At 41.6% G+C, this 26,549-nt stretch overlaps 1 protein-coding gene and 1 pseudogene across 1 annotated transcript in view; both read left to right on the forward strand.

Annotated features, from left to right (window-relative positions):
- Positions 1–26,549, forward strand: part of LOC124723106 (collagen alpha-1(XI) chain-like) — a 543,500-nt gene that overhangs the window by 205,251 nt on the left and 311,700 nt on the right. The window lies entirely within an intron of this gene.
- LOC124723494 lies at positions 13,319–13,436 on the forward strand (annotated as a pseudogene).

Here is a 26,549-nt window from a genome sequence, read left to right on the forward strand (position 1 = left end):
ACTGTAGGCTTTCACACTGCCGCGATCTTGTTTAGGGAATTGAAGACGGTTGGAAAAGTTCAAAACCAATTTTCTCGAAAAGTTTTGAGATTTGCATCCATCTGCTTTCGGCTATTGATTGATTTCTGAACTTTACGTATCGTAACTATAAAAACAGATTGGTGTAACCTAAATCAAGGAATGTTTCTGTTGCCCCATTGTGGACATGGGACAGCGGCTGGTCAAATATTTATCAATGAAGCTCGCCAAACAGCCGTGCAGTTGATACGTTATTTTATTTTATTTTCGCTACCACTTGCGGCAATACATTGTGCCGTCTTGAGACCCCATATGAACCCCTCAAAAGTAATCGAAGTCATGTCATGTCTTCGAAGGAAAATTTTGAGCTACGAATTGACGATAGCCACAAACATATGGCCCCAGTATGCCAATATTGATTATTTTTTAGAAGTGCATATGGGGTCTGAAGATGGCACAATGAATTGTCGAAAGTGGCAGCGAAAATAAAATAAAATAAAATAACATCGCAACTGCATGGCTTTTTAGCGAATTTCATTGTTAAATAAATCAGTGAAAGTTGTCCAACTAATCTAATAGTTGTCCAGTCTTGACTGCTGTCGGAAACAGTATATTAAATCAGACTCAGTTAATAATAAACACTTGACACCCAGCGTTGAACATAGCCTACGATGATCAACCATTGATAGCTTCGCTAAAGCTGCGGTAGCGGGAAATAACTGTTGAGCACTTGGAACTGGACGGCAGTTGTTGATCTGCGACAACTGCTTATCTCCGACAAGTGATGATATGCAACAGGTGGTCTAGAGCAGGTGCCGCTTTTATCCGTGAACGGCGGAACAATATCCATCTGCGAAGTATTTGGCGGATGACAGATGTAGTCCCTGGTGACATTCGCCTCTGTTGTCGCAGATATAGCTTGCTATCTACGGATGTAGCGGACTCTTTGTGAGTTTTGTGGCGGAAGCATAATGTTGTCCCGCTTACATGCGCCATCTATGGTCATAACTATGAGACCGCGTGGTGCATAGCGCCCTCTGTGGGTACTACTGTGTACTGTAGCCGACACTGGATACAGTATTAAGAAACTGAAATGAAATGATCGTATGGCATTGTTGGTCGGGAGGCCCCGTCTAGATAAGTTCGGCCGCCAGGTGCAAGTCTTATTGCAGGTGACGCCACATTGGGCGACTTGCGCGTCGGTGATGACGAGAAGATGATGACAACACAACAGCCAGTCCACGGGCGGAGAAAAATCTCCAACCCCGCCGGGAATCGAACCCGGGAGTGCTGCACGGGAAACAAGCACGTTGTCACTCAGCTAAGCAGGCGGACACAGTATTAAGAGAACAGAATAATACGTGAGTCTAACATAGTGAGTCACGGACATGAGTATAAATATCTATGGAGTGAGCATAGCCTACTGCCCATGTTCTCAACATCAAACCGGGCTAATCACGTGGTGTTGGGACGTAGCTACTTATCTGCAATTTGTGGTAACAGCGAAACTTTAACATTCCACGTATTCACCTGTTTTTACAAACGTTTCTACACGTTTTAGGAATAATAACAGCGATGGTGCAGTACTGCTGTTGCTACGGATGTAAAGAGAAGTACGTGAAAGGGGGACCAGTTACTTATAATACGTACGTACAACAAATCTCTAATAGTGAATATCATATTGATGTGAGGCGCTTTATATGTTTAAAAATATCGAGACGTGGTATTATAATGTCTTGTATTGAAGAGATTTTTTTCCATGTGTTTACGAGAGAAATGCTAGATAAATTTGCAAGTGCGTTTAAGCTGCCAGTCAGTGTTTACGTATTCGTGCTGTGTTCATCTGCAGATAAAATTTATATAAGACAGTGTGATTAATTTCCTCCAGTTTATTCAGATTCTTAAACCCTTGTGTATACTTCTGCATGTGACAGTTTCCTGCATTATGTAATTTTTGTATTCTAGTTTCCCGAAAGATGAACAGAGAGTCAAAACGTGACTCCAAAATATAAAAGGAAAGAATTTCGTCCCACAACATATTCAAAATTGTGCTCTAAACACTTCGCTGAAGAATGCTTTGATGGGGAAAGGTTTGGAAATGCGTGGTTGAAGTCTGATGCTGTGCCAACAATTTTTGATTACCAGCACTACCTGCTAACGAAAGTGAAATCAAGAAAATCTCCAATAAAAAGGAATTTATCATGTTCTGGTATGTGTAGATCCGTAGCATCTTCCTCTTCACAGCGTTAAAACTGTTTCAGTTCCAGGTATAAAGTTGTTAAGATGTCTATAAGATGCATATACAAAGTTTCAGTATACTTCTGGAGGTGATCTATCTTTTCTAGCGAAGTAATAACACTCAAAATACGCTAAGCGCTATACGGAGTAACATGCGCCGTCCCAATACCACGCGCCTGGAGCAGCAGGGGATGTTGGGGACCGATTTCTCGTTCTGCGTGTCCAAATTCTCACTCCATAGATATTAATGCTCTATGGTCACGGAACTCTCGAAGTTTTTCTGCAACTTCGCTACTGCAGCGCCGCCAAGTGGCTGGCATGTATAACATACTGCGAAACGATGTTCCTATGGCGTGGAGAAGCACTTTCCAAATGAAAATTAGGTCGTAGTTCGATGTTTATAGAGTCGTTATAAACTGTCAGATGGATTTTGTGTACATGAGGTTCTGTTATGCTTTACCAAGGACAGAAAATTAGCCCAATACGATTAACTGATGATACAGCAGTGATAGCCTAAAGTGAACTGGGACTACAGTAAGTTTTGTGCTAAATTTAATGGAACATATGCTAGCTGTAGTTTGAGATATGCACGTAAATAAAACGAAGGCATCACAGTTGGACATGCTGGAGGCCTAATTGAAACTGGCGGGAAGGAGAATCCTACATTTTGATATCTGGCAAGCAGAACAGATAGGCATGATAGGTTCACGCAAAGCAAGGACAAGGCCAAAATGGCTTTTATAAGAAGATGTGGAAGCTAATCTCCAAGAATGTAAAATTCGTACGTAGTTCTGAATGTATTAAAATGGGTTACTATCCGTAAAGAAACTCGTGAAGCGACCTACAATTGGCGTCAACGATCAGAAACTATGTACCAAGAAAGCGGTTATAGTCGTAAACAGTTCCTTTTGAAACTAAATACATCAGGTCGCAATTCATGTCTCCTGTTAAAAGGATTTTCGGGATACGGTTACGACTTCGCCACTGTGTCCGATATATATTACATTACACTCAGATTTTATTAATATATGTTGACATTATATTATCCCATTCGTGTTGGAAAAATCACCGCCACGTTTAGTGACTGGTAATTATGGATATTACAGCATTAAAAATAGCAAGTTCTCAGTTTATCTCATGTAATTCTTGTGTTACTACACACCAGACGCTTGGAGCTCTACAACGCTTCATCTGTTAACAGTTGCATTTGTTGCCCTATTGAGTTCCGCGACTAATTGTCGTAGACTGTGATAATACAAAATGAAGTATTTTCAGTCCATCTTCCGAAAGTATTATCTGTTCAGGTATAGGCACCATTTTTCGACACACTCTTACATCACCGTTTTTCATCGGATAGTTTAGGGGCCAATACTGACGCCAGGCATATCTGAGACGAAATTTTAAACATTCACTACTAGAATATCTCTGAATGACGCTTTGGCTCTTTCTGTCATCATTGGGAATGTTAGTGTGGTACGCACTTTTATCACTCAAAACTTTAAAATATTATAAATCTACAAAAGTATCAAAGTACTAAAAAAGTTGTGTGACTAAATCTACGATTTAGTGTTCGTTCCTGACCCTGCATGTCAGCGGGGGACCGTTTAAGCTGGTGGAGGCTCTGTAACGGTGTGGGGCGTGTGCAATCCATTCCTGAACGTCATTCCATTACCCTTTTCTCGTGATAGAGAGTTCTTCTAGCGTGGCTCAACCGTGCTATCAAGGCTCCTTGTAAAAGAGCAAACTTGACATTCTGTGACATGTTAAGTGCACCCATAACTCAGGCATGCGCATTAAAACTCTTTCTCTTACTTTCAAATAAATAGCCTACTCTTCTGCTCAAAGTGCTCCCGCGACTTTTCCAGAACAGTACGCCTGCTGTGTATGCTTAGGTGGGCGGCCAAGTTTTTAAGACTTCGAAAGCGAATATTGAAATTTCCAGGTAAACTTACTCCTCTGTATTTGGAAGAAGAAATACGGTAAGAAAACTATGTGAGATTCAGCGCTGCTGCAGCACATATGAGTCTGGAGCACGTCTACGATAAAAGCTAACTATTTAGCCTACATAATGACTGTAATTAAAACTTGTGTTATGAGACACCATTGATAGTTTAAGAAGCGAAAATATTTCAATAGCACGAGACTTGAATCTCTTCGCTGACGTCATGCATTGAAATGTTACGAATCAGTTCCAACTTTAAGAAATTTGCAAACGTTTGTCAGAGCTCCATATCTTTGTTTCTTGAAATACTTCTGGAACATCTTAATTCCAGAAGCCAACAAAGCATACGAGCACTCAGTAATCGTTTACGTTTCATTTGCATTTTGTCCAAAATATTCCACACTGAAAGCCAAAGAAACTGGTACATAGGCCTAATATCGTGTAGGGCCCCCACGAGCACGCAGAAGTGCCGCAACACGTCGTGGCGTGGACGCGACTAATGTTTGACGTAGTGCTGGTGGGAATTGACACCATGAGTCCTGCAGGGCTGTTCATAAATCCATAAGAGTACGCGGGGGTGGAGATCTCTTCTGAACAACACGATGCAAGGCATCCCAGATATGCTCAATAATGTTCATGTCTGGGGAGTTTGGTGGCCAGCGAAAGTGTTTAAACTTAGAAGAGTGTTCCTGGAGCCACTCCGTAACAATTCTGGACGTGTGGCGAGTCGCATTGTCCTGCTGGAATTGTCCAAGGCCGTCGGAATGCACAATGGACATGAATGATGCAAGTGATCAGGTAGGATGCTTACGTACGTGTCACCTATCAGGGTCGTATCTAGACGTATCAGAGGTCCCATATCACTCCAATTGCACACGCCCCACACCATTACAGAGCCTTCACTAGCTTAAACAGTCCCCCGCTGACATGCAGGGTCCATGGATTCATGAGGTTGTCTCCATACCCGTACACGTCCATCCGCTCGATACAATTTGAAACGAGACTCGTGTGACCAGGCAACATGTTTCCAGTTATCAGCAGTCCAATGTCGGTGTTGATGGGCAGAGGTGAGGCATAAAGCTTTGTGCCGTGCAGTCATCAAGAGTACACGAGTGAGCCTTCGGCTCCGAAAGCCCATATCGATGATGTTTCGTTGAATGGTTCGCACGCTGACACTTGTTGATGGCCCAGCGCTGAAATCTGCAACAATTTGAGGAAGGACTGCACTTCTGTCACGTCGAACGATTCTCTTCAGACACCGTTGGTCCCGTTCTTGCAGGGTCTTTTCCCGGTCTCAGTGATGTCGGAGATTTGATGTTTTACCGTATTCCTGATATTCACGATACACTTGTGAATTGGTCGTACGGGAAAATACCCACTTCATCACTACGACTATAACATCGCGTTCAAACTCACTTAAATCTTGATAACCTGATATTGTAGCAGTAGTAACCGATCTAACAACTGCGCCAGACACTTGTCATATATAGGCGTTGCCGAACGCAGCGCCGTATTCTGACTGTTTACATATCTCTGTATTTGGATACGCACGCCTATACTAGTTTCTTAGGAGCTTCAGTGTAGTTTAGCGTACGATGTAGTTATTAAATGAGTGCAGTAGCAAAAACGATTGTCCTAAAATAGGAGTGCAAAATATGCATTACATTGTCACAGTATATTCCTACTGAGGTAAATGTCTCTCCGAGATGCCATCCGTCTAATATCATTGAACGCTAACAGGAAACTGCTTGTTGTTTCAAGACCGAAATATATGTAGTCTCCATAGAAACAAATCAGTTTCAAGACCGAAATATATGTAGTCTCCATAGAAACAAATCAGTTCTATTCATATAACTCGCGAGAAATTGTGGTGTTTCGGTACCTACAGCTACTCTGTAATAACATTCTTAATCAACAGTCTCGAGATTACGATCAACTCAAGGGAATGCTCTGTAAAAAAGCTGAAAGAGATGTAGACATAAACTATTTTCCAGAAATTATGGAAAAATAATAATCTAACATTAGCTCATAAATTTATGTATGGAATTTTATGACAATAAATCAACGTGTGGCATACGTAACACGGCATAAATGACACACGAAGATACGTTTCTCATAATACGATTACCCAAAATAGCAACAGAATACTGTTTGCAATAATAGTGTCTGTAGCTCCACAGTAAGGGAGTGATAATTTTCTTTCAAAACTACCATCAGCTCAGAAATCATCATTCTCTCTGAAATTCTGGTTGGGAGATTGACTTGGGCACTCTAAATACAAAATTGTTTGCTTTTCACGGTTTCTCCCAAGAAACTAGTACTATTTGATGAAGAGTCGTCACCTAAAAAATCTGCTGAAGGCTTTATATAAACATCAAAAATATGATTACTCTGTTGTGTGAATCTGAATTCCACCATTCGTATTTCGGAGGTTCTTCCGGTTTATTTTGTTAAAGATGTTTGGTATAAGGGGCCGTGGTCTCCAATGACTCATAACGAAGTATTCCCACAGATACCTTTGTTTCTGTGAAAATAGTTTCACGACAATGAAAATATCTGTAATACGCAAGCACCAAAACGTACAAAACAAAACGCAGAGTATTACAATAACCCTGAGACGGATGCAAATGTATTGTGACGTGGTTGCAATCGCTGCTGCAAAAGCTCAGCAAAGGGTCACTGAGCAGCTCTTCCACTGCATTCAGTGAACTCATACAGCAAGTGCCTATCGGTGAATTCGTCGTCGATAAACCTATCCACACTGCTTCTTATCACTGATAACGTACAACTGACACTGCCGGTGAAACAAACCCAGGAAAGGACCGAGTAGTACTGAATGCAAGCATGAGGGTGAAGAGTAAAGTGGCCATTGCTGTTGACAGCTGCAGGTACGGCGAGTGAATTGGACCAGCTGATTTCCAAACAAGACACACAGCGCATGTCGTCGATATTTGTAAAACTGTCCACATATTGTCAGTGCAGTACAGATATAAACATACACTGATGAGCCAAAACCTTATGATCACCAGCTTGAAAGTTTGTTTTTCTGTTCTTGGAACGAAATACATCACTGATTCTGCGTACCAGGGCTCCGACAGTTTGTTGCCCGCATCTCGTGGTCGTGCGGTAGCGTTCTCGCTTCCCACGCCCGGGTTCCCGGGTTCGATTCCCGGCGGGGTCAGGGATTTTCTCTGCCTCTTGATGGCTGGGTGTTGTGTGCTGTCCTTAGGTTAGTTAGGTTTAAGTAGTTCTAAGTTCTAGGGGACTGATGACCATAGCTGTTAAGTCCCATAGTGCTCAGAGCCATTTGAACCATTTTTGACAGTTTGTTGGTAGGTTTGTGGAGGACGTGACATTAGATGTCTATGTACAGGTCATGTAATTCGAGTAAATAACGGGTCACTGATTTGCGTACATGGTGATGGCGCCAGATAGCGACCCAGATGGGTACCAAAGGATTTACATCAGACGGATTTGGTGACCGAGACATCAACGTGAGATCACTATTAAGCTCCCCAAACCACTGTAGCACGGTTCTGTCTCAGAGACATGGACAATTATATTGCTGAAAGATGGCACATCGCTGTCGCGGAAGACAGCATGAGGTGATGCAGGTGGTTCGCAGCTGTCAGCGTGACTTAGATTACTACCATAGGTCCCATGCAAGCGCAGTAGAATGTCTCCCATAGCATAATACTGCTCCCACCAATCTGCGTCCGTGGCGCGCTGCACGTTTCGAGCCGCCGTTCACCTCGATGACGGCGTTTGTGGAGACGACCATCGATCTAGTGTAGCAAAAATGTGATTCACTCGAAGAGCCGACACGTTTTCATTGACCGACGATCGAATTCCAATGGTCCCGTGCCAACTGCAATCGTAATTGACAATGTTGTTGGGTCAACATGTGAACATGTAGCGGTGGTCAGCTGCGGAGCTCCTTCTTCAACAGTGTACAATGAACGGTGTGCTCTGAAACAATGTGCGTGCACTGGCATTGTGCTGTTTCGGAAGAGATCCACAGATCACCATCTATTCTACTTTACAGAGCAGACAAGTTTCCGAACCCCGTGTTCTGTGAAGAGCCGTGGACGTTCAACCATTTATGCCTAGTGGTAGTTTCACTGTCCTACCTCTTTTCGTAGTTGGTCATCCAGCGTCACGGCGAGCAATGATCATTACGTTTCGGCTTATCGGTGTAAGCAGGGGTAAGAAAACTAACGAAACTGAATTACTGTGTAACGAGTCACCGTACACAACGGGTTCGTCGTTCCACAATACTTGGAAAATAACCCTGAACAATCTTCAAAATTTCGTCTGTGAAGTTCAGGTTCACCCTAAAGAGTTTCAGGGTCACAATTCCGCCTGGAATGACATTCATACTTCTAAGGTAGTTTGGTGAGTGATATCTGGATTCAGTTTCCCGGGAAATCAATAAACGTTTACTGTCACCCGTGGAGTGACCTGTAGTCTATTGATCAGCGCGTTCTCTAAACGTCCATTCGTGTGAAGAGTGCTGGACGGTGCTTGTTCATCTCGTATCTAAGCCACACCAACTTCATTATGCCTTCAGCGAAACTACATTATCTCGGAACACTCTCCTGGTGTCTGCAACGATGGCAGGTCTTAGAATGTTTTCGCTGTTATATTCTTTCAGATGCAACCTTGGTCGTCTTCGTATATGCATTATGGGTGCTGTACCATTTTTAGATGCTGTTGACACTGTCTGTAAACAACGAAGAACGAACAGTTGACTACCTTTTCGTCCGGCTGCTGTGGCCGAGCGGTTCTAGGCGCTTCAGTCTGGAACAGCGCGACCACTAGGTCGCAGGTTCGAATCCTGCCTCGGGCATGGGTGTGTGTGATGTCCTTAGGTTAGTTAGGTTTAAGTAGTTCTAAGTTTTAGGGGACTGGTGACCTCAGAAGTTAAGTCCCATAGTGCTCAGAGCCATCTTTTTTTTTTTTTTTTTTTTTTTTGCCCCTACTGCGGTCTTTTTATGCAAACCGCAATGTAAAATCTGAACACGCCCGATATTTTCATATTCTATTGCTCGCTACGCGCTAACTATTAATTCACAGAAAAAATGAACAGGACCTTTATGTAGAAAATTTAATATGGTTAAATTTTGTTTGGGATAGAGGCCGTAGTTTTCGAGTTATTGAAGACAAACGTAAAGAAGTGACTTTCAAATGCATCCCCACTCCCTCACGTAGCTCCCTCGGATCAGCATTTCTAGTATGTTGTTCATAGCACTCCCTCCTACCACTGTACAAATACTTGCGTCTGCACGAGTCATTTCCCACATTCGACTTTTCTTTGGTCTTCACTGACTGGCCTTATTACGCCACCGGCCACCGGCCTAGTCGAGAACTTAAAAACTCTAAAACTCACGTTTGTGTAAATTTCACCAAATAATTTTGGGAATTTTAACAACATAAAATAAACAATTACATCGTTGTATTCGGCAGGCCTCCTGACTTCGAAACTACTGGGCTTGTAACGCTTAACTTTGGATCGAATTTCCAACGTCATTAGTTTTGGCGTAACGTTTACAAAACTCGTTTTTTGTTCATTAACCTCAAGAGCGCGTTTAAATTAATAATGTTGACGAAGTACACTACAATGCTGGTGTTATAATAGCCCACTCAATACAAACCGAAAAAGTCGAATATCGGGAATAGTAAGTGAAGTCGGAAATTTTTGTACCGTGGTAAGAGAGAGTGCAACGAACAACATACTAGAAATCCTGGCTGGTAGGGGATGAGTGTGAGGTGGAGATGCGTTTGAAGATCGCTTTTGTAGGTTTTTCTTGAATAAATCGAAAACCGTGGCCTTCAGTGAAAACGTATACCCATACAAAATTTAACTACATTAAATTTCCTAGAAAATATCTGCTGATTTTTTCTCTAAAACTAATAGTTTGCGCGTAGCGAGCGAGACCATATGAAAATCTCGCGTGTAGTTTATAAAGGCCAGCTATAACACTGCAGATTGCATAAAACGATAGCAGTAGAGGTAGGTGAATCGCCGTGTATAAGGCCCATACCTCCGCTACACCAGTCAAGGGGTTATTTCGAGCTCAAAACACATTTACTAAAATAATCCTTAAAATTCAACATTAACAGGAAACTAATACTGCAGATATGTTCGTAATTGACATAATTTGTTGAAATAGTTTAGGAGTAATAATGGTACTAGTATTTCTGACTTTCAAACAGTTTTATTCTGCAGCTTTTCAGTCGTGGTACCTATCACTACGTATATGGTATCCATTCCAACTTCAATCTTTCGTTCTGTGTTTATCGTACGTCGTATTGTTCATGATTTATTTCCGAAACACATGACTTCCTGTCTTTTAAGTGCGTGGAATACCAACAAAAATACGTATATCTAAACACTGTATTACGACTATAGACTAACACTATTCTAGGCTGATGCGTTTGCGTATACAGGACGAGTCAGCTCCCCATACCATGGGTTTTAAGCAATCCTCAACGTTTTCGAACACAATGCACGATATTTTCATATTCTCTCGCTTGCTACGCACAAACTGTTAGTCTTACGGAAAACATGAACAGGAACTTTTTGTAGGAAATTTAACGTTGTCAAATTTTGTACTGGGATACGTAGTCGCTGAAGGCCACGGTTTTCGAGTTAATAAAAAAAAACCGTTTGCAGGTCACTTTTGTGTTTTTCTTGAATAATTCGAAAACGTGTACCAGTACAAAACTTATCTACATTAAATTTCCTACAAAAAGATACTGTTCATTTTTTTCTGTAGGACTAACAGTTTGCACTTAGTGAAGGAGAGAATATGAAAATCTCGTTAATGGTATTTGAAGGCATTGCAGATTGCATAAACTCGTAGGCAGAGGTGGCTGAGTCACTGTGTATAGGAACCTTATAATTAACGCTGATTACAATTCATTGATGAGTATTAATTAGTTGCAGCTCTGCTGAATTAAGATAATTATATGTTATTACATAGTGTCAATAAATAGTGCTCGCTCACCTGGGTGTAAAAGGAGTCTCTCAGGATATTGCAGATTATTTTTGGCCCTTTTAATTTTCATAAATTTAGTGAATTTAATGTGTTTATGTTAACTATAACTAATTATGTGTGGTACGGTATTGGTAGACACCTATTTAATCTGATTCAGCTCAAATAGTTTCACATGACTCTACCTTTGCGCCCACAATATTAATAACAGTTTTTAAATAAATTTCCCCGTTTTGACTGTATATTTGTATTTATTTATTTCACACAATCATAGCTTCGGCTTTATAGCTATTCTCAAGTGCAATCTGAAATGTCAAAAAATGTCCGAAGTCTCCAAATGACATATCATCGTCGAAACAATATTTATCTGGTCTTATAAACCAGATGCATTCACGTGATGAAAGCAGGTCAGAGCAGTGTATTGGCTATCTACTGTGCATTACGGTTTGTTAATTTTTATTTGCGATGCACAATTTCAGTCGTATTATTGTCCCTGATATGTACGCATGTCTTTTATTACAACGGCTGGTTTATCAGCCCAGATAAATGTTATTTCGACGATGACGAATCGTTTAGGCAGGCCGGATATTTTCTGAGATTTAAAATTGCACTTACGAATGGCTATGAAGCAAAAATAATTATTATGTGAAATAAATGAGTGTATGCAGCCAAGTAACCAAAATTAATTGTTGGTAAGGCGGGTGCCAGGTTGAGATTCAGTGGGAGAGTCCTTAGAAAATGTAGTCCATCAGCAAAGGAGGTGGCTTACAAAAAAATCGTTCGACCTATAGTTGAGTATTGCTCATCAGTGTGGGATCCGTACCAGGTCGGGTTGCCGAAGGAGATACAGTAGATCCAAAGAAAAGCGGCGCGTTTCGTCTCAGGGTTATTTGGTAAGCGTGATAGCGTTACGGAGATGTTTAGCAAACTCAAGTGGCAGACTCTGCAAGAGAGGCGCTCTGCATCGCGGTGTAGCCTGCTGTCCAGGTTTCGAGAGGGTGCTTTTCTGGATGAGGTATCGAATATATTGCTTCCCCCTACTTATACCTCCCGAGGAGATCACGAATGTAAAATTAGAGAGATTCGAGCGCGCACAGAGGCTTTCCGGCAGTCGTTCTTCCCGCGAACCATACGCGACAGGAACAGGAAAGGGACGTAATGACAGTGGCACGTAAAGTGCCCTCCGCCACACACCGTTGGGTGGCTTGCGGAGTATAAATGTAGATGTAGATGTAGGGTAAATTTGTTTCAAAAAGTTCTACATGACTTTGGTCCCCCGACGACGGAATAATCATTAATAACATTATTACCGAATATATGAATTTCCGCCATTTCAGCTGTTTCATCAGCATTGATAATTTACTCCAAAATATCGATCAGGTCTTACCCACTGATCACTGCGAGTCGCGTGTGCTTCCTGTGTTCGTAGCAGGTAGCTTAAGGGCCGCACGTGCTATGCTCTGTGGCAGAGCCTCGCTGACATCCGTCAATGTCGCACGTTTATCTCGCCTCAGCCGTCTACCTGGCACGCCACGCCTCACTCTCTGGCTTAACTTGGCCGTCTTACGGTACTGCTTGAGCGCTCGTCACGTTACAGTCTCGATGACTTTCATCACCAGTTTTCCTTCCGCCAGTCCACTCTGTCAACTGACTTTGTAAGCACAAACGGAGGTCCTCCTCAAACATGAAGTTGCCAAATAAGTTTGATAAAAAGACAGCCTGGTATACAGATGTGTGGCATTTCAAAAGTATTTATTTGCCAGAGCGTTATTTGGGCACACAGCCCATCATAAGTGGCACGTACTGTCCTCGTCTACATCAACTGACGTGTCTTGGGCCTGGAGGTAATTCGATGTTCCAACTCATCCCAAAGATGTTCCATTGGGTTCAGGTAGGGATACTGCGCGCGCCAGTCCATGTCAGAAATGTTATTGTCCTCATTTCATTTCCTCATAGATGCTGTGTTATCATACCTTAGCTCTGACCGCCCGCTGTACCCCATTCATTTTGAGTGCCTTTGCGAAGTCCTTGTACTAGCTGGACTGTTGGTAGCACTCTGCAACTCACTCGTGATTCCTTTCGCTGACTTCATGCTATTTTTTATAATGAAGCTTCGAAATGTGGCAACGGCCTTGCCGCAGTGGATACACCAGTTCCCATCAGATCACCGAAGTTAAGCGCTGTCGGGCGTGGCCGGCACTCGGATGGGTGACCATCCGGGCCTCCATGCACTGTTGCCATTTTTCGGGGTGCACTCAACCTCGCGATGCCAATTGAGGATCTACTCGACCGAATAGTAGCGGCTCCGGTCCAAGAAAACCATCATCACGACCGGTAGAGCGGTGTGCTGACTACACGGCCCCTCCTATCTGCATCCTCATCTGAGGATGACACGGCTGTCGGATGGTCCCGATGGACCATTTGTGGCCTATTTATTTATTTATTTCGAGTCAAAAACATTACAACAATATTTACAATATATACAATATAACAAATCAGGTCAAATCATAAAAGAACAAACTAAACGGTATTAGCCCAAAATTGTGCAACGGCAGCAGCATTGTCTGAAACATCAACAAGCTCTTGTGTGGAACATGATACAGGACATCTAGGACAGTTAATTAAATGTTTGGTTGTCTGTTCTTCTCCGCAGTCACACAAGGTGGAAGATTCCTTCATGAAGCCCCATTTAAACAGATTGTCCTTAGTTCGTCCGACGCCACTCCTGAGCCGATTTAGAGACTTCCACACTGTCCAGACTTGATTTCCACCAGGAGGAAGGGTCTCAGAAGGAGTCATCCAATCGTTACTGTCAGATTTTGCTGTCCACTGAGATAGTCTGGCTGCTCCAGTCCGACCGGTGAGGGGTGTAGTAGTTCTCATGAAGCTCCTCCTAGATTTGAGTCTACTAATTGGTAGCTGGTATCCATGTAGCAGGTGATCGGTGTTATGATCTGCTTTATGTCTCTCAAGTTTGGCTGCGACTTCACGCCTTATGTCTGGAGGAGCAATACCTGCTAGTTTATGGAGTTTATCAATAGGTGTAGCTTTGAGGCATCCCGTTACTGTCCTGCAGGTTTCGTTCAGGGCCACATCAACCTGCTTTGCATGAGATGACTTGTACCATACAGGACATGCGTATTCAGCTGCGGAATAACACAAGGCCAAGGCTGATGTTCTTAGTAGTTTGGGATCTGCACCCCAAACACTGCCAGTGAGCTTCCGCAGGATGTTGTTACGAGCAGCAACTTTCTGCTTGGTGTTAGTGCAGTGTTTTCTGTAGGTCAACGTTCGATCTAAGGTGACACCCAGATATTTGGGGTAGAAACAATGTTCAAGCTCTTGATCTTCCCAAAACACTGTAAGTTTTCTATAGGCCTCTCGATTGCGTAGGTGGAAAGCACAAACTTGAGTTTTAGCAGGGTTCGGTCTTAAGTTATTGACTCTGTAGTACTCAGATAGGTCCTTGAGAGCAACAGTAAGCTGGTTTTCTACTGTGTCAAAATCTCTGGCTTGTGTGACTAAGGCAAGATCATCTGCATAGATGAAACTCTTTGTAAGAGAAGGTTGAGGCTGGTCATTTGTAAATATGTTGAACAATATGGGGGAAAGGACACTACCCTGAGGCAAGCCATTCCTTTGACTTCTCCATCTACTCTTTCTTCCTTGGAACTCCACGTAGAATCGCCGGTTTTCCAAAAGTGTCTGCACAGTTCTGGTGAAATTAATGTCTCTAGTGATGTAGTAGACTTTGTGCAATAATTGTCGATGTTGAATGGTGTCATATGCTGCTGTGAGATCCACGAAGACAGCCCCGGAAATGTATCCTTTTTCATATCCCTCTTCAATATGTTCAGTCAGATTAAGGACTTGTGCTGTACAATTCTTTCCAGGTCGGAAACCTGCTTGTTGAGGTATGAGTTGTTTTTCAACAATGGGAGTGAGTCTATTTAGCAACATTCTTTCATAGATTTTATACAAATGGCGAAGGAGCGAAATCGGTCGGTAGTTCTTGGGATCAGCTGCACCCTTTCCAGGTTTTAGTAAGGGAATAACTTTAGTTTTCCTCCAGATGGCAGGGATCTGTTTCCGCTTCAGACAACCATTATAGAATTGCAGAAGCCATCTTTCCGTGATGGGACCAAAATGTTTAATTTGCTCAATCATTAGGTCGTCTAGACCAGGCGCTTTACCATTTTTGCATTTCTGAATTGCGGTTCTGAGTTCTTGTAAGATGAAGTCATTTGATATATGGTTGTTTTCACGTTCAGGTTCTCTTTTGAGTTTTGTTCTATCTTTAGAACAATTGACCCTTCCATTCTGAACTAGATGATGAGCAATTTGATCTGGTGCAATGTTTGCATGGCCATGATTGTGGACAGGGTCGTTGTTCAGGCGTCGCAGCAACTGCCAGGCTTTCTGACTGCTTTTAGACATATCAAGGTTCTCGAGTAGCTCTATCCATCGTTCTTTTTTGGATTTGGCTAAGGCTGAGGATAAATTTTGGCCAGCAGTTAAGGTTTCAGTGCTGTAAGGATTATCATTGAAAAGTTGGATATAGTTATGTAGATGCTTCACGGATTCTTCTGTCAAGCCAGGTATGTAGTTAACTCGACAGCCTCTGGGAGTTGAGAGTCTTGAGCATCTTTTCACGGCTTCTACAAACTCATCATAGTTGGAAACTGAGGGTTCTATGCGTGAAACTTCTGAGTCAAGGAGATCAGCAAACTTCTGCCAGTCTGCTTTCTTGAAATTGTATCGCCTTCGGAATGATGTGATTCTAGGAGTAATGGCTGCAAACACTTGGCAGCCTATGGGGCGGTGTTGAGTATTTGGTATCGGATTTAGAACAGTTTTTCTGCATTGGTGAGCTATGTTCTCGCTAACAAAAATTAAGTCGGGGTTATACCCACGTTTCCAACGCCCACTGTTAAAAGATGGTGGGAGTTTATTATCATGGACAAGATTAAGATGGTTGGTATCATCCCAAGTCAAAACTGCTTCACCATTACTGTCGTCCTCAGCATAACCCCAAACACTGCTATGACTATTGAAATCTCCAACAATAAAGTGAGCTTGTTGATTGGTGTAGTTGTCTGTAGGTGAAAATTGGAAATCTGCTCCTGGGGGTTTGTAAATTGACGACACAATACAACCATTCAGTTCTACAGACAGTATTTCAATATTGTTGAATTCTGTAAGTGAGGTAGAGAGAACAGCTATATCGTTCCTCACAAAGATAGCACTGCCATATTGTCTATGGGGTCGCTCAACTGCCAGTTTCATCCCAAGGATTTTTGGTCTTCTCATGGTGTCATCTCGATGGGTTTCTTGTATACATAAAATATCACACCTAGGTTCCTTGGCAATATGTTGCAGGAGTTCTTCTTTGGCAACAGACAATCCTTCTATGTTGATTGATACAATCACAAGGTGAGGTCTTGATAAAGACCTTTGGTTTCCATTCATAGTGAAACCTATAATGCAATGCTTTTGGAATGCTGACGTTCAGTTCAGTACTGGAGAATCTAGTCCAGTACCTATGCAGGGGCACCACGTGCAGGAGTCAGCTTCACCCCCATTTGTGGCCTGAAGAGGAGTTCTTGCTTAAGCTTCGCAATGCTCGACGGTAGCTGTCCGTCTGTACATGAGTTTTGCGTGGTCTTAGTTTCTCTGTGGTTGTTCCTTCTCGTTTTCACTTCACAGTCATATCACCAAGAGTCGACCTGGGCAGCTTTAGGAGGGTTGCAATATTCCTGATGAATTTATTAACATGGTGACATCCAGTAACCAGTCTACGTTGGAATTCACTGAGTTCTCCTGAGCGGTCCATTCTGCTGTTACTGTTTCTCTACTAACAATACAATGCTCCACTGCTTCTATTGTGCTGGTGGGTCCGCTTCTCGTGATATCTAGTGGTAATTTCTGCATTACGTAGGGGTGTCTTGATACTTTTGACCAGCTAGTGTATAGGTCAGAAACCCTATCTGCTTGGTACCCAGAGGGTAACAACTTCGCAAGTACCAAATCAACTAGTTCATGCTGAACTGCTCGGTGAGATAATACGAGGGCGTGCTGAAAAGTAATGTCTCCGAATTAGTTCTGTAAAAACTCTTAAAGTTTTTTAAATAAAACAAACTTTATTAACAATCTACATCTTTATTTTTCAAGTCTACATATTTGCAGCCCTTTATCATTAGAGAGCTCCGAACTGTAGCTTATAACATGATGGTGTGTAACGTAACTGCGTCGGTGCGTGAGGAACAGGGTGAAACAATAGAGTTTCGAATTCGAAGAGTTCGTCCACACACGGAGCACCACCTCCTTCAGCATGACAATGGCAGACCACACACGAGCGTTGCGACATTTGCAACTCTCCCCCCCCCCTCCCACCCCACCCCTTTGTTCAGTCACCGATCATCCTTCATACAGGTTCGACTTCGACCCGTCCGATTTCATCTGTTTACAGAACCTAAAGCACACCTTCCTCCTTGGCCTTCACTTTGTGATGCAGCGGTGCAACCACAGCTGAGGCTGTGGTTCTGTCAACAAAGTCAAACATTCTACACTGATAGTGTGAACAAACTGTTCTCACGTTGGGAGAAATGGTTCGTCACCAGGATGACAATGTTAAGAAATAAATGTGTGTAGACATGAAGAATAAAAATGTAGAACGTTAATAACGTTTGCTTCATTTAAAAATCTTTCTGATTTTCTACACAGAAAATTCGGAAGAATCACTTTTCAGCACTCTCTGGTGAACGTTACTGATATTGTCATTCATAATACATAGTAAGACAATGTTATGAACAATAGCAGTAACAGGCATCTCGTAACAAGCATATTTAATTCACTTCCTGCCTAAATTATGAACCCTATAAAAATATTGCAGTGGAACGTAAAATCAGCTAACTCTAACAAAGAGAGTTTGCAAAGAGAAATATTCGTAAATCAGCCTTGTGTGAAAGGTCGCGTTACTGTATTTGTAAAAAAATTCAGTGCCGTAGTAAAAAATATCCATTTAACGCAAGAAACAACGAAATTTAATTAGTCGTCACGCAAATTTAATCAGCTCTTAAAACTTTTGCAGCTGTCTCAGTGTGTAAAGCTCCCCATTCAAGCATCGTGTAAGGTGACTGGAGACACATAATAAACCAGCTTCGGCCTCCCTTTATATTAGATAGAGGCCTGAATTGACATCATGGAGCATAAGAAGGAAAATTTTATCAAAGAAAAAAACGTAGTGACAGTCAAGGATGGTTTTGCTGCTGTGGTATCTTCACCTTTCAGTAATTCTGCAATAAACGTAACCTTTTGCACATCCTATTTTACTGAATTTTGTAATTGGCACGTTACAGATCCAGTAAATTGCTAAACTAATGTAAACGTTGATAGTAAAAAGTTTGTATTACGCTACTAGTAAGCCAGCTGAGACAAATAAAAGCAAACAGTTCGAAGGAAATTATGTGGAATGACTTACAGGAAAAAACGCATACCAAGCTTTAATAAATGATATGGAAGTCACAGCAGATGTCACCATTCCAAAGAAAAAAAAGAGTTTACTTTTATGAAGAAAAATCCTCCGCCTTGGTAAAACCCCGGGTGGTGTATGGAAATTGCGAAACGTGCACTCCCTTTGAAAACCTATCGCCGGAATTCTGTCTTGATTAACTTCTTGAAAGAGAAAAGTAAATGCGCCCATTAATAAATTCCTGAGAAAAGCAAAAAAAGGAAGAGTGAATTAAATTTTGTTCTTCGCTCAGTAAATCAACCAGTACGACAAGCATTTGATATAAAACAATGCTTTTAGAAACAGCCGACTGCTATTCATTCTTTGAACTACAACTGCGTGGACAGAAGAATTTATCGATACGCTCACTCCTTCCGCGGTGCCATTCCCAAATCATACAACTCCTGCTGGAGATTACAATCATCATATCCTGCTTCGTCCATTCTCTTAACAAGAACTAAATAATTCTACTAAATCATCGAGTGATAGGTGTGCTGCTATTCACTTTTTTCATCGTTCTATGCGTGAGAAACTCCGCACGGAAGATAAAGATCTGCTTTTGTTCCTTTTTAATCAGTACTCGATGAAACTGGAACTAATGGAATCATGGAAAACGCAAGCTATAACTAAAGTTTTGAAATGTGGGAAAGATCGAAATATCGCTTCTATTGACCGCTCTCGTTGTCACTTTGTGTAGAAAAAACACGAATTATGGCATGAAAATAGTAATTTGGTGCCTACGACTTAATTTGGACCGAGAAAAGGCAAAGGGACTATGAATATGCATTCACTTGCTATGTATACTACCTCACATCCTTTCAAACAAAAAAAAAAAAAACGTCGTCGCTGATTTATTGACGTTATGCGAGCTTATGACCACGCTCATATACCGATTCTCTTGAACAAGCTAACGTAATTCGGAATTCCTTCGAATATGATGCATCAATACCTTCTTCACTTCAAGATCAATCTATGTCAGATACGAAGGAAACATGTTCGCACCTCTTCTTGTTTCCCAAGATTTTTCCCAGAGTGCAGTTTCAAACCCCCATTTCTATACTCTCTATACTCACGATGTAGGGTCGAACAGTCATTCTTCCACAAAAATGTTACGGTATACAGACTATGTATGTGTGTATACTGACCATGCACCGAGGGATTATTCGATCTAAACTATACTGTGGCTGCACACTGTATCACAATGCACCTAACATTTCTCTCACTATATAAGATTCTCTTCAATAGAGAAACATTCGTGCCTGTCGTGGAGCCACGCGTTCGATGCCTACAAACACAATTTTAGTGGAGGCAGGAGAGATGCCCTGAGCATGAGACGTCAAATGGCGTCAGATAATTTTTTCATTCAAGGGATTGCATCGTGGATAGTACTGTCTATCAAAGCAGATGCTTCATTTACCAATTACGGACTGCCTCCAAAAGTAGAAATAAAAATTTCTGCCCTTTGTACCAGTTTTGAAATTTGGACTCATACCTTGCTTCCTGACACACCCAGCTGCCAGATTCCAGTCTATTATTTTAATATGACAAGCTCGGAGAATAAAAATATAAATTGCAGATTTAATCGTCTCGTCGAAGCTCAGAGGCCCAATTATACCTTTATATACAGGCTGTTCAGAAACAGGCTGGAAAACTTGTAAGACTGTTGCAGGGAAGTTTTCCTGCAAACTAATTCTTAAGAAAAACTTCAATACGTTGCGCCGTTTTCGAGCCAATTAGCACTGATATTAGCCAAGCAAACCGCTGCAGGCACAAATTTAAGTGGCCCGCCGTAGATGGTGTCGTAAAATGTGTCCTATTATTGGTTTCCTAAAATCGTACAAGACAGCAATACAAAAATTGGACTTGGGACGTAAGTAAGGATCGACACGATCAAAAGGCCGAGCAGTCTCGTGCGCTATCATCTACGCTGTGAAAACAACTGATACGAATTGCGCGCGCAACGGCCTGACGGGCTAACTGCAGTGTTAATTAACTCGGAAATGCCGGCCGTTGTGGCCAAGCGGTTCTAGGCGCTTCAGTCTGGAAACGCGAGACCGCTACGGTCGCAGGTTCGAATCCTGCCTCAGGCGTGGATGTGTGTGATGTCCTTAGGTTAGTTAGGTTTAAGTAGTTCTACGTTCTAGGGGACTTATGACCTCAGATGTTAAGTACCATAGTGTTTAGAGGCATTTGAACCATTTTGAACTCGGAAATGGCGCAACGTATCGGATTTTTTCTTAACAATTATTTCTCAGCACTATCTATCCTGCAACATCCTTACAAGCTTTTAATACTGTTTCTGATCATCCTGCATATAGATCGTTCCAAAATTCCTCAGGAGGAGTATGTTGAATGTTCTTTTCTATCCCCTCAGATCCAAGTCATGAAAGTCTTAAAACTACTTAATAGCACTTCAGAGTTTACAGTGAAGACAATGGCAATTTTGGAACCACTCACTTTCGTATCTTCATATATCTTCTTAAACATATGAATCGTGTCCAGCTCCGAGTATCATTAAAAATTTTCAGCTTCGGAGATGGGACAAAACACTGGATGTGGGGCTGGAATATGTTGTCAGTAAATGGACAGTCCGTGTGCTGTGAGTGGATTCCCAAGCTGTTATCCACTATAATGAGGAAATTGATGTATTAGCGAAGCAAACTGCACCTATAGGAACTGTCCTCGTTTTGAAATTTTCGTATAAAACCTACTTGCGTGAGGTCAAGAGCAACGGAAAACATTAAAGGCAATAGACGTGGAACGTGTTCCAACAAACGAAGGATGGATATTAAGCGGCATTACAATCTTAGATTCCTGCTTGGCCATGGTTGAGAATGACACATTTGGACTAATCAACGTTTTCCACAATCATTCTACTAAGCTTTATACTCGCCTCTTCTTCTCTACATGTACACAGAAAAAAATATTTACGGTTCTGTTGCAAGTGAGTGTGATTATGAGTTAGAAACTGATGTAAAGTATATCTTGTCCTCTTGTCCCAAATTTGACTGTGCAAGATTGTAATATCTGAAGACAGAGGTGAGTATAGAATTCTTCCTCCCTCACTTCGCTTCTACCGCCTCTTCTCCTCCACATGCACACAGAATAAATATTTACGGTTCTTCTGCAAATGAGTGTGATTCTCAGTTAGAAACTTATGTAAACTGCATGTTGCTTTCTTGTCCCAAATTTGACTGAGAAAGATCGCAATATTTGAAGATATTGATGAGTATAGGATACTTCCTCCCTCACTTCGCTTCTACTATTTTGTTCAAATGTTCAAATGTGTGTGAAATCTTATGGGACTTAACTACTAAGGCCATCAGTCTCTAAGCTTACTATTTTGTGCATTAAACACATTTGCCTTAGTGATCAAACGATCCGATTACATAACCAATCGACTGCACGGTTATTCTACTCTCATGAGTCTCATAAAGTGCTGGCCATTGTGAGAGTACCACCTTCACTGGGGTGCCAATTTGTTTCGGGAGACAGACACTCGCTCGGCGTTTTCGCCTCGACAATGAGATATTTGCGAGGTGAGTGGACGCGTATTTTAAATTAGTCAATAGGAATAACAGTTGGAGTCGGGGATTGACTACGGAAGCGTGACGCAAATGCAGGTAGAAAGAATCTGGAGTGAAACGAGTTATATCGAATTCTGTGATTATAAAAAATGAGAGGAATGTTGAGGGAAGTTAAGAAATCGAAGTGTGATACAAGCAAATATTAACTAAAGAGTTCAGGGGAAAGTAAAGTAATGATAATTTATGAACGAAATGCGTCGAAAGTTTAATGGCCTAAGTGTAAATTAACTTTTCAGCACGCATCATAAGAAATGGCACTTGCGTCAAACAATATTTGATTTAAGATTCATTAAAATTCATGGGAAATATACCGGAGTGAAGATAACCAGATTGAAACTAGTGTCGTAAAGATAATGACGATTCCGAGTGCAAACTGAAGTTCAAAAATGATTCAAATGGCTCTGAGCACTATGGGACTTAACATCTGAGGTCATCAGTCCCCTAGAACTTAGAACTACTTAAACCTAACTAACCTAAGGACAGCACACACATCCATGCCCGAGGCAGGATTCGAACCTGCGACCGTAGCGGTCGCGCGGTTCCAGACTGAAGCGCCTAGAACCGCTCGGCCACACTGGCCGGCCAAACTGAAGTATTGTTGGGTTGAAACCGGGTAGTAAACAGCGACTTCAATTGCAAATATATATCATTAATTGTTTCTATAACCGAGGAAATCAGATTATCTATTAAAATTGAATGCCAAAATGCATGCGATTACATCTGATGTACCAAAAATGCTATATTGCCGGCAAGTATCGCAGCAGCACAGATAATTACAGGACAGGTGAATAATTAGTAGGTCAAGTGTACTGTGAATCTAGGCTTCGGACGAGCCTAGATAACCTAAGTGATCACAACTGCTGGATTACGCCTCTTAAGTGCTGCAGAAATATTTAAATTCTATGAAATGGTTTTGATTAATTTCTAAAATAGCCACGAAGCTGAAGCTAAAAAATCTGTATTCACACCCGAAAGGCCTGGTTGTGGCTGACTACAAGCAATTAGCTACACTGCCATTCGTGTAACGAGAATTGTAATCATGGAAGAGGCAAAAATGAATCTTACAGATAATTTCATTCCTATCAGCAGTTTCAATCCACTTTCACATTCAGGAATAAAACAAGGTTTTAAATACAATCATTTGTGAACTATGATTGTAAAGCCGAATGAATCGTTCTCTGTTCTGCAAATGATTTTAGCTAACCAATCGGATATAAGAACCACTTTGCTGCTGGCCAATTCAGGCCAGCGAAATTTAAACCAAAGCAAATACGTTTAAGTAATACTGGCAAATGCATTGTCGAGACTTAGCTATTGTTTAGTCTTGCTTCTTTATATAACAATGGACTCTGTGATTGGTATTTCGAACTGGAAAATGATTTTAAAAATTTTCAGGAATAACATTTAGATACGCTTTATTTCTTTTAAACGAACTAAACTTTAATGTGGCAGTGGTGATTTTACATCGCTAAGTGGAGTGGAGCTGACTGTTCGTATTTTACTATATTTACGATGCGGCAAAGGAAGCCAGAACTGCCTTCAATCAAAAACATGTGCATTTCTCGTTCGTTCTCGTCAGGTCCATTGCCCTCGATTGACCGACAGATATACATAGCGACAATCACCTCCACTTGTGGATCACACCATTAATCGGATATCTCTAGGCACGTCCACCACATCCGATCGCTCGTAAAAGACTCCTGCTACTGCCTTACGAACGACCTTCTTGCACTGCTCTTTTATCACTAACAGTTTTTGCGTGCACATCCTGAGTATGCTTTAAGCCAGTTTTCTTTTGAATTTTTATTACTTATCATTAAGATACAGTAAATATAAATTTTCAGTTGTTGTGTGATTCTTCTATCTTAAGCGTACTATAATTGAGGATAGCGTTACACCAGACGCGTTTCGCTTTTATTGACGATGTACATCAATTGTAGTTCTATAACTAAAGCATACACAAAACGATACTACATTTCGATTCTTATCAATTAAGAAGAGGTTTCTTTTATAAATGTGATGTAGAATTTACTTACGATGTTTATAACTACTTTACAAGCACTTTTTGTATTACTTTTTGAAGTCATCAGGTTTTCCCCTCGTTGCTATCAGAGATTTTAATCGGAAAAAACATGGCTTTACTTTCAGTCTTGGTGATTTTTTAGCCCCTGGGTAGCCGCTTTTCCTTTTGCAGCATCCGCGTTCTTTCCGCTTCACTTAATTTCATTCACGTTGTCTACACAGAAATTCTACTGTGGTGTCACCTGTTTTGCCCTCTGCTTTTGTGTGTAACGCTCTTAAACTGCAGTAAATTTAAGATAAAAACGTATGAAAGTAATAACTACTAAGGAAGGTGGCCGTCCAAGTAGAAATGTTGCTCTGCAAGGCAGAGCTGTTTGCTTCACCAACTGGATCCTTCCTGCCATACAGAAACACTGAAAAATCTGGCTGCTACTACACTTATTAAGGAGGTAGTTTGTCAGGACTTTCGAAAACAAAGGAAACTTTGTGCTTAACGTCCCGTCACAACGACCTCACTGAAGGAGCAGAAGCTCGACTAATGGAAGGAAATCGGCCTGTCCTTTCATAGAAACTGTACCAACATCTGCTTTAAGTAATTTGGAAGGAATCACGGAAAAACGAAATCTGATTAGCTGGACGGGGATTTGGAACGTCGTCCTTCCGAATGCGAGGCCTACGAGAGGAAAGGTCGCGGAGCGTACGTCACAGCACGCCACACTGCAGGTCTTACGAATGCCGGCAGCCGTCTTTGGGAGGGAAGAGTGAGTAACTATTACAGACAAATTTAATAATTCTTAGCTGCGTTTTTGAATACGTACAAGCTCTCGATAGTACACAACAAAGTTAAGACCTTTAGTGGGTACCTTTCCATTGACATAATGATTTTCCATGGGGTCTGCACCGATCGAGGTGGCGCATTGGTTAGCACACTGGACTCGCGTTCGGGAGGACGACGGTTCAAACCCGCGTCTGGCGATCTTGATTTAGGTTTCCCGTGATTTCCCTAAATCGCTCCAGGCAAATGCCGAGATAATTCCTTTGAAAGGGCACGGCTGACTTCCTTCCCCATCCTTCCCTAAACCGATAGGACCGATAACATCGCTGTTTGGTCCCCTCCCTCAAATCAACCAACCATGCTCCAGAGACGAGCGTTCGCGAAGTATGACGGACAGGCCGACAAATGTGACGTCACAATTTTGTTGCGGGGTGGAGGGGGGAGGGGGGGTATTTTTTATGGGCCCCTTCAGAATGAGTCCTGTGTGCTGCCCCATCGCTCGGTACGACTTCCGATTAGCAGTGTGTGTAACTAACATGTGACTGGAATCAACTGGTCATCCAAACAAACATAATTTTTGTTGTAAATTGCATTTACATTTATAAACTCTCACCTCAAGAGCGTTGAGGAGCCGAGTAGTAAAGCCTTACAAAAAAACTGAAAATTATTGAAAAACTGTATTTATTAATCACTACGCATTTTAATTCTGTCACTTTATAGTATGTACCTACTGCCCATAGTGCGCTTGACTGAGAGAGAATAGTTTGTATGCAATGTGTACATACTAGTTTGCTGTCAGGCAGTAAACGTTCAATTTCATACGAATACTTGGATTTTTTCATTGGCTGGTAGCACGAGGTAAGAAGACATCGCTAACTGAACGTAGAAGCTTTTAGAATCCAGTCATCTCGCATTTTCAGTCGCGAGACGAATAGCTGCGAATAACGAGTCATCTTTTTATTTTTTCTGGGTCCTTAGTTGCTTCTATATTATTATTATGTTCTTGGAGACGTGGTTGCGCTATGCAACTAAATAAAAGGCTTTTTATTTTATAATATTCACGGTTCGTTTATTTTTGTCTGCAACGGAATCTCAGCAGACCGTAGTTCATGTTACATGTATCCATGTAGAAATGTGTTTTTAAATATACCTTAACATAAATGTGTTTCCAGATATTTATTAATATCTGGAAACACATTATACTACATATATTCAACAAATATGTAGTACAGACTATTGATGATGCTTCGCAGATAGAAGAAAGCGAAACGCATATGGCATAAAACCAAACAGCATTTTATTTACTCGCATAAAAGGACCACATCCAGGAAGACAATAATAATAAAAGGAAATAGTTTTGAGGTTTCATGACAGTTCTCGGTACACTTGCTATTTCTCCGTATTCATTACATCTCTGGGCGTTCTTCAAACCGATGCTGAATACATACATCCATCAGTG

The sequence above is a fragment of the Schistocerca piceifrons genome, chromosome X, assembly GCF_021461385.2.
Source record: "Schistocerca piceifrons isolate TAMUIC-IGC-003096 chromosome X, iqSchPice1.1, whole genome shotgun sequence".
NCBI lineage: Eukaryota > Metazoa > Arthropoda > Insecta > Orthoptera > Acrididae > Schistocerca > Schistocerca piceifrons.